Source organism: Pseudonaja textilis, chromosome 3 (genome assembly GCF_049901715.1).
Source record: "Pseudonaja textilis isolate UNSWEBS1 chromosome 3, rPseTex1.2, whole genome shotgun sequence".
NCBI classification, from domain to species: domain Eukaryota; kingdom Metazoa; phylum Chordata; class Lepidosauria; order Squamata; family Elapidae; genus Pseudonaja; species Pseudonaja textilis.
The window spans coordinates 59,774,253-59,787,259 of record NC_141992.1 but is presented as its reverse complement, the minus strand read 5'-3'; the positions used below and the strand labels follow the sequence as shown (position 1 = coordinate 59,787,259).

Genomic DNA, 13,007 nt, shown 5'->3' with positions numbered 1-13,007 from the left:
TTATGCTCCATTCAATTTTAAGAAAAAATTTGCTTTCCATAGTAACCTTATCACTCTTTATGCATATTTGTATACTATAATATATCTCACTTTTTCACTTAAAAGCTTAGAATAACTTATAGGTGTTTATCCTGCCTAGCAATGTCCTGTTTAAATATGATTGATAAATTGATTTATTTAGCTTCTGCAGTTGTATCCAAAAACAGATTTTTCTTTCAGGACATTGATACACATCCCTTAAAACGAAATCATTCTGTAATAGAAACCAAGCAGTCATAGTTATTAGCAGCTTCTTTCATTTACTGCATAGAAAAAATTACAGATGAGCAGTGTTTTTGTCATTAAAAGTATTGAAACTACACATTGACTTTCTCATAAAAACATTTCTAAACCATTATTAGTCCTTATCTTGTGAGTAGTCTGTATTATTTACATATTATTTAAATACATTTTATTTATAAAAGTAAAAATACTCTGCATACTTTTTAAAATATAGCCAAAATACTTTGCTTTTTTAAAAAAGGAAAGATATCTATAATAACATGCATTCACAATTGATAGTTAAATGCATTGAAATCAGATTGTCTTGCTTTTTCCTAATCTTACATATCTTTACGTAACACCTCTGTATAGAGGGATTGGACCCTTAGTTGGACCCAATTAGGTGTCTGGGAGAGGTGTTTTTAACTTCTCTACCCCTTAGTTAGGTTCAGATCAGTGATCACCATAAAAACTACCAGAGCATAACAAAGGTATCAAGAGTTCCTTTATATGCCAGTCATTAATTCTATTCAAAATTCAATTACATTTGTTGGCATGTATTGATTAACTTTGGAACGATTTCAAACATAGTGTATCACAGAGTGTTAAAGCAGGGTAATATTGAGTTCATTTCTCACCCTCTCTTTGTTTTCAGGGCTATGTCATGCAGCCAAATTTGCATTCCAATAAAAACAGTAAAATACACAATATAATAAAACAGTAAATTTAGTCTGTTATCAGTGACTCCATATTTAATTTGAAAAGGCTGTCCTGAACAGTTTTACAACTTTCTGGAAGGCCATAAGACTGGAGACCTAATCTTCTAATCTTGGAGAGTAAGGTATTTCACAATAGGGAAATCTAATACTGAATATCCACAATTGACCCTCCTTGTATTGCAACACCTGAGAGGTAAGGACCATGAGCAGGCATTTTTGGCAGTTTTTATCTGGAAAAGTCAGTCTTTTAAGTGTGTCCTTAAGCCATTGGGTATCTAAGCAATCAGTATCTTGAATTGCATTTGGAAATGTACTGGTAACCAATCCATTCCTGATATAATAGTATAACATGGCACGATTTATACTGATCAATAAGAATGTATTCTCATCACCGAATCCAGTCCTCCCCATCACCAGATTTCCACTTCTCTCTTGATGAAAATAGCTTGCTTATCTTTGAAAGAAGAGTTTTCTAGTACAGAATGTATTACATTCTAGTCTTGAACTTTGGAAATGGTTGGGGCTACATTTGCAATTGCAACAAGACTTCTGAATTATGGAAACCCTCATCCTAAACATTAATCTTTTTTGTATAGCACAGACCATAGTAGACTACTGATATGCTTGTGCATTGCCATCACCGGGTTTTGCAAATTTTAAAAAGTGAAGTAAAAATGACTTATTCAGTGGGAAATACGTTTTCTAAAGTCAGCAAATATTATCCCTAGGTATAGAATTACTATAACTTTATATTCAGCAAGAGCTTGTCTCAATAGAGACATTAGCCTTCAAGTTGTGCTTGTCTTTCATAAGCAACAACTGGCTACTCATCATTTAAGTTATCCCAACAAACATCATATGGATAACTCTAATTAGCACCTATAGAATAGTAGTTTTTCCCTATGGAATAATCATTGTGAAAGACAAATAACTTAATAGCAATAGTAGACATTTTATACTTTGAGATACAAAAACAGAGCAGGGAACTTTATATAACTCCCTGTGATAATGACTTGCTTTTTGTGCATTATGATGTGATTCACTATTGTTATCAAAACTACCGTGTTTCTCATATAATAAGGCTGGGTCTTATTTTTTTGAGCCCCCCCAAAATGGCTAGGCCATCTTTTGGGGGTGACTTAATTCCCCACCCCTTGCATCTTCGGGCGGATGGCGACAGCTTGGATGTTGACCTTGGCATTGGTGGGGCACTTCGTATCGGAGTCAACGCAGGCAGCACCATATCTGGGTGTGCAACAAAAGTACTTCCTAATGGCAAGCCTCCCCACCATTCCCCCCCATTTCGCATGTTTTAATATAGGCCTTAATTTGGGGGGAGGGGCTTAATTTCATTTCATGCCTATAAAACATGCTGGGACTTCCTATTGGGGGAGGCCATATTGTTGGAGAAACAGGGTAGCACCAGTGACCGTAATATTCTGAGTTCACAAGATCCAAGCCAGATTTTAGTTTGTTCCAGAGCAGATCTGTTTGGATCACAAAATTGGTCCAGAAACTAAAACAATAGAATCATGTAACAGAAGCTCTGTGGTTCAGTATGAGCTGACAGAGTATGAGATCTGAATAAGCTTCCTGAAGCAAAAAGTCTTTTTAAAAAAACAAAAAAGTCAAGCTGCATCTTGAAAAAGCACTGTTGGGACAACCATGATCTGGATGACTGAGAATCTCTATAGACATTTAAACATAAGTTTGGTTTATATATTAGTCAATTGTCCAATTACCATTGCTGAAATGATGTGATAGCTGGGTGTACGTTGGGCCATCAATGACCTCTATCAATAGTAGAGATTGCTGCCCAGAGCTGTGGAGACTTTCAGTGTGGACTGAGGTTAGAGTTATGCTTTATGCTCTTGCTTTAGAAGTAGATTATTAAAATTCTAGTGAATTTCTGACCGGTCATTGCTTAACCATCTACAAAGATAACCAGGGCTGTCAGTAGAGGTGAAATTATGTGAACATTGTGCTTACTTATTTTTCCAATTTTATACTAGCCCCCTTCTCAAAGGAGAATCTAGCCATTATTGCCTCAAGACAAAAGAATACTGTTGTAATCTCTCTTTTGCCAAATCCAAATGAGATCTTTAAATGGCAAGTAGCTAGCTGAATTCCATTCTAGAAAGAGGAAAATTGTAGAAGTGTCATTATTCCATTAATGTGTGTAGGGAATGAGGGGTGTGTTATTCATTTCTTAACCAAGAGCCCCCAACTTCTTAAAGACTTTAATATTTTAAGAGTTGAGGGTCTGGATAAGAAATTTGCACTGCCTCATATGCATATGTCTCTGTGTGCATATGTGTGTATATGTGTGTGTGTCTGTAATTATATTTTTATTTTATATTAGCAGAGCAGCCATGGTAAAATTGTTGCAAACATTTCTTGTTTTTATTTCACTTGGCAGAATGCCTGTTAAAGAACTATTTGTCTTTCTAGTCAAGTTCTACTCTGACATCAATTGCCTATATTGCAATATTCTTGTAGTAGTCCCCATAGTAGCTTGGATGGTAGAGAGTTTCCTGTGGAGTAACTTAGATTCTAATTTCTATAGATGTTTTTTCTTCATGTCAGGTGGATTATTGTTTGCATTTTATTTGATAGATTTATGGAAAAGCAATATGGGTATAAAAACCAGTATTTCTTCATGTTTATTGATCAGGAGAGGGCAAAGCTATTTAGACAGCATTTGAATTTTGATTAGCTGTAAACTTCTGGTTTCAGAGTTTCTTTTTTATATATACATTTGCAGGTTGTTAGCATGAATGTCTTCTGCCTTTGCACTTGGAAGAAAATATTATTTGAGATTAGTAGGGATTAACAGTCATTATATATGGAAAATAATATGAAAGCCAGAAATATTCATGACACACACTCCCCCACAAAACTACTTAGTGACTCAGAGTTAGGGGAAATAAATCTTCTATGTATGCCTGGGGCTCTGTAACCCTCAATATTACTACAGAAGTATGGGGATGAGAAAGGAAAGATGCAAGAATTAACTATGCAGCATAGGCCTGGTTACTTTGGGAACTGCCTATCTTCCATAGTATCTGGCAGAATTGGCGAGCCCCAGGTTTCCTCAGTTAATCAAAGTCATCCCTTGAGACTTGGAAGTGCTCCTTCTCTTTAGCAGCAACTACCTTCTGGAATGAGGTTCTTCCTGAAATCTGAATGGGTCAACTTTTCTGTTGTTTAGGGCTGTGAAAATCTGGTTTTCTTCACCCAGAGCTTTGATGAAGAAGTGTGAGACTCCTTGTTTCATTTCCAACCAGATATGCATGGAGTGAGGTCTGGAACATGTGAGGAATTTGCTGTCATCTTCCAAGTTTTAGGACAGAGTGGTGATTGAGCTCCATATCATTTTTATTTTAAATGTAAGCCACCAGAGTAATACGGAGTTTTAGCAGCTTCTAAATTGTGATTAAATAAATAAATATCAAAAATTTGTATGCTTATTAATGTATCAGTATTTTACCTGCTGGATAGGATGGAAAAAGAATTAAGGATTGATAATTGTGTCTTTTTGCCCTACTGAAATAGTAAAATATCAAGGATAGGAAGGTAGGCCAGGAAATAAGTAAAAGGGAGAATTATAATGTGAGTTAGAGAGAGATATAAAAGCTGTTTATACATTCGTAATTGGTATTAAATTCTGGAACTGAATTATTAAATTACAATTATAGTATAGTCTTTAATATTGTAAAACTTAGGTATGCGAATAATTAACATTTAGTAATATTGGGACTTTTCCTCTAGTAAATAAGAAAAATCATAAAAGTATTTTTGCCAGATATTGGGATGACTTTTATATTTGTTGGCAAAAGTTACATCCTCTAATAGTTATTTAAAAGATAGTAAGATCTTTTGGGAACCTTTAATATGTTTATTCCAAACTGTCTTCCAGTTATACCACAGGGATATGTGGAGGTGGAGATGGCACTCTCTTTTACATGATGGCAGTGGATGACATAGTCAAAGTTTTTGGCACTTTCTCTCAGAGAAATGGGCAGATGGTAAAGAAGAAAGCAAAGAGAGTAGGCACTGTATGAAGCATGAAAACAAGGGAGAACTGAATTCTCAGAAAGAGCCAAATGTTATTTTTCTTCAGGAGTAATTGCAATATATATGCTTTGTAGCATTAGTATTTGTTGAAGACTTCAAATTGCCTTAAAGGAAAAAAAGTATTATTTTTCAAAAATATTAGGCACCAATAAAAATTATGATTTCTAAAACTTAGTTTTGTTGTTTTTTTAATGAAGGTAATTTTGCCAGCTTAAAAGCACAGTATTTTAGCTGATTTTAGAACAGTAATGATAAGAAAATGTTTTGAAATATTGAAGATAGTAGTACAGATACCACCAATATACTTGGAAAGGGCATCAATCCAGCATTATTGGACAGATATAGATCTAACATCAGATTTGGATCTGGTCTCTAATCTCATTTGAACATTATATGTTAATAGGTACCTCAAAAAAAAGGATGCTTCCTTATAAGGGAACCCACAAATTTCCTGGTGGTTCAAATTGTAGATATCGGTTTAGAAATGTGTAGGAATTTAATTATTGGTCAGAGAGAAGTATATAGAATTGGAATTGCTCAGGGGATGCAGTAGAACATTTGTCAACATTCTGGCTGTTCTGCATTTAAATTATTCTGGTAAGGAACTAAAGGCAAGAAGATTAGGGTTAGGGTCCTAAATATAGGATTGCAATCAGAGTATTGCACACACATACCTTTGCTAATTGGGCTTGCAATACTTGCTGGTCTATGTGTGTGTATGTTATATTTATATTTAGTATATGACCTGCACATGGTTTAGAGAACAAACGAAAGTATATGATATCATCAAGAGAATAAAAGAATTGAAATGGAAATGGACTGGTCACATCACAAGAAGAATTGATGGCAGGTGGACCAAGGCAGTCATAGATTAGATCCCAACTGATGAAAAGAGTCCACGAAAGAGACCTACAAGATGGATTGACGACATCAGCAAGCATTGGGAACCCAATTGGCAAAAGAAAACTCAAGACCATATAGGTTGGAAACATGCAGAAGAGGCCTTCATCCTGCAGTGGATAGATAATGGCTAAAATGATGATGATATTTGTTTATTTATTTATTATATGAATATAGTAAATGGTCAGCAAGGTACAATTGGGCCACAGCAATGCACCCTTCAAAGCGGCATTGTATCTGACTGAAGTTACAAATGATAAATTTTTGCAAGCATTGATATTATGTTTCAATATAATACTATCAGCAGAGCTGAAGAAAAAAAATCCACAAAATTTCCTACGTGGTAAGGCTTTGCCCTTCTAAAGATGGTAATATTGAAATATGAACTCATGTTCTGTTATATAGTAATTTCTATCGAGACATATAGGAACAGCTTATTAATGCCTTTTCTAACTCAATTTCCAAGATAGACTGAAAAATTTTATATTCAATTTTCACTAGCAGATAAGGACCCAAGGTAATGCTTGCGATTTCAAATTTTGTAAAGCTTGTAAAACTTGTTTATTGCTAATAGCCAAATAATGCAAGAATACTTGTATATTTTTATATTTTTATCTATTCTGTATGTTCTACTTTTGTATTTCTACTAGATTCTATTTTAGTAAATTTTATTTAATCTGGACTAACCTGTAGCAAAGAAGTGGATTAGATTTTATTTAAATTAGTGGATTTAGAAATGATTTTGTGTCTGTATATAAGCACCTATATATGGTGCTTTAACTTGCAGGTTCTGGTAAGAATCATCTAGGAGTTTTGTGGGAGTCACACTACCTATTTCTGAGGTCAGAGGTGGAATTCAGCAGGTTCTGACCATGGAGAACCAGAAAATACCACCTCTAACTGGAGATTTTATAGTATCCTTCCTCTGCCACACCCACAGAACTGGTAGTAAAATAATTTGAATCCCACCACTATCTGAGGTCATGATCATTCAAGGATTGGTCAGGGAGCATACTTAATATTGTTGATAATATTCACTAATATAGATAATTAAGGTTTTGTACACTTTTTAAAAAAAATGATGTCCATTGACACCATCTTGGAATGTAACAGGGACTGTATTGCAAACTCCTGAATTTACTGCTAGCAAAGGGAAAGAAAAACAGAGTTATCTGGTTAAACACAAAGGGAAGGGATACCCCCCCCCAAAAAATAAAAAAAATAAAACAAGTTTGGGTCCAAATATGGAAAGCTAACTTGACTTTGTATGGGAGTCCATCTGTTGGGAAAGTAAGATGTAATTAATATTTTAAATAATGCAATATAATGTATTATACAATAAAACAACAAGAAGTATGGTATGGATTAGAAATAGTCTTTTTCCCATGAGCTGTTCAGAGCATCCAGTGATGGGAAGGTGCTTCAGTCCCTTCTAGGGAGGCTGGGCTGAAACTTGAGGACACTCCTCCTCCTCCACGAGACTCCTCCTTAGCGTCCCCAGTTTTAGCTCAGCCTTTCTTCAGACAGGTTGTGTTATTGGTTTCCTGGTCGGAACAGAACACTGGCGATATAGCTGATTTAGCTGATTTATTTCTCAGGTCAGGTAAAACCATAGTTTCTGTCACCAACTACCCCCACCACCCCTGGGAACCTCCAAAAGTCATTTCGCTAGTTTTTTATGAGCATTCCAGCCTCCCGAGGCTAAAGCCTCATAAACGTGGAGGCTTATCTTTCCAATCTGCTCTGAGGCTAAAAGCCTCTCGTTTCAGAGACAGGCTGCCTTAAACTTCTAAACAAGGAGGCTTATCTCTCTGATCTCCCAGCCGGCTGAGTAAACGCTCTGTCCCTTTGAGGTTTGAAGCTTCCATTTAAAAGTGCAGCCTTTTTTTCCTTTTTATTATGAGGCTTTCCTCGCAGAACACCTCAGGGCAGGGAATTAGCCCCTGCGCCTTCCCGCTGAGTGGTTTTGCTTTCAGCAGGTCGGGCAGTGATAGCTGCTTTCATTTTCATTCTGCCACGAGGCGGCCACCATTTTAAAGGCCGTGTGGTTAAGTTTGCTGAGTAATTGTTACTGTCTGTGAGGCAAGTTACCCAACAAGGTTTCCCTTCTTGGGGACCTGGGAAGGGGAGGTCCCTACCACCAGTCCACTGGATGATAGAGGACTTGAACTGCTGGATTCCACAGGCAATAAGTGCAGCTAAACTGATCTAATTATCAGTTACAGACCTCTGTGCCCTCATATAAATGCCGGGTCTGGAGGGGGGTGTTCTGGTCTCCATATTTGATGTTACAAGTATTTTATTCAAAAATTGACTTGATTGACTTAAATTCTACAAATCTTTAAGTTATTAAAAGATAGATAGGTAGATAGATAGATAGATAGATAGATAGATAGATAGATAGATAGATAACAAAACAAAACAGGAGACAAGATTTGCTAAAGGCATCGGGGAACTATTTATGCCAGGATCCCCTGCCCCTTAAGGGAGCAGGCCCCTAGGTGTTCCAGCCACCTAATTTCATAGCCTCTTTTCCATTACTAATCTGTCAAAGGCATTACCATGACCAGCAACTACAACTCCAGATCTAGACTAACTGCTAAAAATAGAGATAAGTCCACAGACCCCAAAAAGACCTCTAAGGCAGCAGAGAAAGATGCAGCAGACACCATCAGGCATTAGAAAGACAGGTGGAAAAATGTACACGAGCAGCTGCACAGCCCACCTCTTCACCACTCATCATACCCTCTACCTCACAGGCCCAGAACCCTCCAACCGCCCCTCTGGATTTATCCAGAAGGAGCAGCATATTGATAAAACCTCCCCAGGAGGCTCTTTCTAACGTTCTTTCCCCAAGGAGGGCCCCAGAGGCAATATTCACTGCAACTGCAGCTGGCCTCAGAAAAGAGGAGGAATTTCTGGAGGAAATCCCTGACAACATGAGGGCGTGGAGGGAGCTAGCTATCCAGAAGGGCATATAAGCAGGCATCCAACAGGCTATTCAGGAAGGACGAACACCCTCAGCTTCAGTTTGTGGATCCCTTTCTGAACGATCTCTGGGCATCATGGATCCACATCTTCATCAGGTACCCCCCCCCAGAACTATCATTGCCCACTGTCAGAGACCCTCAGTACACACAGGATATGGGAGATCAAGGGGATCCAATGGATCAAATGGAGGAGGGGTTGGTACACACCGTTGACCAGGTATTGTCAGAGGTGGATCCACTAGAAAGGGGGATGTCTGATGATGAAGGCCTCTCACCTGACCTCCCTGTATTTACAGGATTATTCCGCCCACAATTATTTAAATCTCTGCTGTTTAAGGCCAAGAACACTGTACGGCTGGATAATACGGGTACCTCTCCCCTACCAAATACTTCCAGGGGAAGCAGAAGATCTCATATTCTCTCAACCAATCACTGAGGCAGAGGTTATCCCACTGCCACACATGTTTTCCAATTTAATGCAAAAACAATGGGCTACAGCAGCCTCATATCCCACTCCCACAGGACATGATAAAAAATACTATAATTTGGCACCCAAGTTCTCTAAATTTCTAAACACTCCAGAAGTGGACGAACCTATCATTGCACTTACATCATCCTCACCCATCCCAAGTGAAGCTGAAAAGGCTCTCAAGAGAGCGGAACTAGTCCTCCACAGGGCACACATCTCAGGTGCATGGGCCATCAGAGTGGCCACAGCGGCCTCCTTTTTCACCAGATCATCTCTCAGATTGCTTCGCCACCTGAGGGATACCATTCCAGCCTCAAACATTAGGGTACATCAAGATGTGGCTAAATTAATTGCCGCTGCAGAGTTTTCAGCAGATGCTACCTTCAATGTAGTTAAATTTTCCTCTAGGGCCATTGCTTCCCAAATTGCGGCTAGAAGGTTACTTTGGCTCAGGCATTGGCAGGCAGACGTCAAGCACAAGTGGCGGCTTGCCTCAGCTCCCATCTCGGAGAACAAACTATTTGGCAGTGTGCTTGAACCCCTCCTAATTGAAACCAGAACCAAAAAGAAAATTCTTCCCTCTCTTTTTCGTCAATCAGAGTCCAGATCACCAGAGCCCTTTCGTAGGGGTTCCTTTTGCCCCTTCTACCAACCCTACTATCCAAGATTTCAAAGATAGCCTGGATTCAGACAACAGACAGATAGAATTGAACCTGGGGACAGATATAGAAGGAGACTCCATCCTAGGAGACAATTTTGAGGAACAGGATCTAGGCCCTTCTGCAGGTCCAAGTAACGACCACAATGAGATTCCCATTGGCAGTCGCCTAAAAATGTTTGCTGACCAATGTGACTCCTCTACCACTGATGCATGGGTCAGGAACACAGTACGATTTGGTTTGGCACTGGAGTTCAGCTCCACCACCACCACCGCCCTGATTTTTTTATGAAGTCCCCAATTTCCAGGGATGCAGAAAAAAGGTTTCTCATGGACACAGCCATAGCACATCTACTAGAGATCCGGGCCATACAACCCTTCCCTTCTAATCAAAAAGCTCTTGGTTTTTATTCGCACTTCTTCATGGTCCCTAAAAGTTCAGGGGGGTGGAGGGCAATCCTGGACTTAAAATGTCCAAACCAACTTTTAGTTTACCAAAAATTTAAAATGACCACTCTTGAATCCATTTACTCAGCATCAGAAAAAGCGATGTCCTTACCTCCATAGACCTCATGGAAGCTTACTTACATATCCCAATTAGGCCCTCACATTTCAAATTCCTTCGTTTCTGTTACAACAATGTCCATTACGAATATATTGCTCTCCCATTTGGCCTAGCTTCAGCTTCCAGAACTTTTACAAAGGTCTTGGCTGCCTTGGCAGCATCACTCAGAGATAGGTCCATCCGACTTCAATGCTAGTTGGATGACATTCTTATTCTGGCATCTTCCATCAATCAAGCAAATTCGAACACTCAAACTACACTTGTAACCCTACAACAACATGGGTTCTCAATCAATTGGTCAAAAAGTCATTTAACACCCTCTACTAGACTCATTCACCTTGGAGCCATCATTGACACCCTGGAAGGCAAAGTTTTCCTCTCCCCTGACAGACAAGAAAGCATTAGAGATTTGGCTCAACTATGTCTACTTTCTAAATTGCTCGGAAAAATGATTTCTTGTATTTCTATTATTCCTTGGGTCCAGTTCCGTGCAAGAACCGTGCAATAGTTCCTGTTGCCATTCCAACGCGCCGGGCGAGACGACGCCAGGACTTGTGTAAAAGTTCCATCAACCGTTCTCAGGTCTCTACGATGGTGGACACGACCCAAAATCAACAAGGGATGCCCTTTCAAGGATCCACACAGGTCTATTGTTACAACAGACACCAGTCTAGTGAGATGGGGGGCCCACTTCCATCACATACAGCACAAGGCCTTTGGACGGATTCAGAGAAGGCACACAATACCAACTGGCTAGAACTGAGAGCGGTGTACTTGGCACTCCAACAATTCCTCCTGCATCTCCATTACAAACACATGCTCATCTTAACAGACAACTACAAAGGCCCATATCAAGAAACAAGGGGGCACTCATTCCAATCTACTAATGAGGGAAGCAGAAAGACTATTCCTGTGGGCTGAAATCCATCTTCTCTCTCTAAGGGCGGAGCACATATCTGGAGTAGCAAATGTACAAGCGGATAGGCTCAGCAGAGCCACATTAGACCAATCAGAGTAGCATCTGGACCCCAAGATCTTTCTGGAGGCTACGCGGAGGTTGGGCTGACCGGTAGTCGACCTGTTTGCCTCCCCACTCAATGCACAGCTTCTCTGATTCATTTCTCATTACCCATTGCAGGTAGCAGAGGACGTGAATACCCTCAGATGTCACTGGCCTATCGGACTGCTATATGCCTTTCCTCCCCTCCCCATGATCCCCAAATTGATTCAGAAGTTGCTGGAAGAAGAAGCGGACCTTCTATTAGTGGCTCCTTATTGGCCAAGGTGAGCATGGTTCGCAAACCTGAAGGATCTCTCGATAGTACCACCGAGGAGGATCCCATCATCGGTCATATCGCTGTCTCAAGGCCCAGAGCTACACCCAGACCCCCAATGGCTAAGTATGGAAGTTGAATGGCGACATCTGAGAGATGAACACCTTTCTACTCAAGTTATTCACACTATTCAGTCGGTTCGACGTCCTTCAATGAACCGAATCTGTGAGGCCACCTGGTCTAGCTTCTGCCATTGGTGTCAGAAGGTTCAGATCGACCCCACTTCCCCATCAGTAGTGCAGTTATTAGAGTTTTTACAGGAGGACCTAAACAAAGGGTTATCACCCAATACTGTGCAGAGACAGGTGGCGGTCCTGGCTTTGATCATATCTTGGTATGATCTTACCTCCATATCTCATCACTTTCGCATTCGCAGTTTTCTGCGCAGTGCCAAGAACTTGAGGCCCCCCGTAGTGCACTGATATCCAACTTGGGACTTAAATAAGGTACTATTGGCCCTTACTACAGGTCCCTTTGAGCCACTAAGGACCACGATGCTTCAATTTCTAACCTACAAAGTAGTTTTCCTGATAGCAATTACATCTGCCCAAAGAATCTCCGAACTAGCTGCATTAGCAGTGCGCAAAGACCTCTGCATTTTCCATTCGGATAGAGTGGTTCTCAGACCAGATCCCTCCTTCATTCCAAAAGTTAATTCGGCATTCCATAGAGCTCAAGAGCTGGTGCTCCCAAATTTTTGCTCATGTCCATCACATGGGCTCGAACACCAATAGCACCGCTTGGACATAAGAAGAACCTTATGCATCTACATAGAGTGCACGGTGCCCTCCAGAAAGACAGAAGCCCTCTTCGTGTCCTTTCAGCCTAACACCCTGGGGTGCAAGGTTTCACCCTCTACCATAGGTAGATGGCTAAGGGCCACCATCACTATGTCATATGACTTTCACTCAATTCCAGTGCCCCAAGGCATTACCGTTCACTCCACAAGGAGTGCAGCCACCACAGCAGCATGGGTGACCCAAGCTACAATAGAGGAGATTTGCTGAGCTGCAACCTGGGCTTCTCCATCTCAA

General features: G+C 40.0%; 1 protein-coding gene and 1 pseudogene across 3 annotated transcripts in view; both read left to right on the top strand.

The window, feature by feature from the left end:
- BEND5 (BEN domain containing 5) overlaps window positions 1-13,007 on the top strand; it is an 862,462-nt gene that overhangs the window by 158,405 nt on the left and 691,050 nt on the right. The gene's annotated exons all lie outside the window — the stretch shown is intronic.
- Window positions 9,052-11,147, top strand: LOC148126135 (uncharacterized; annotated as a pseudogene).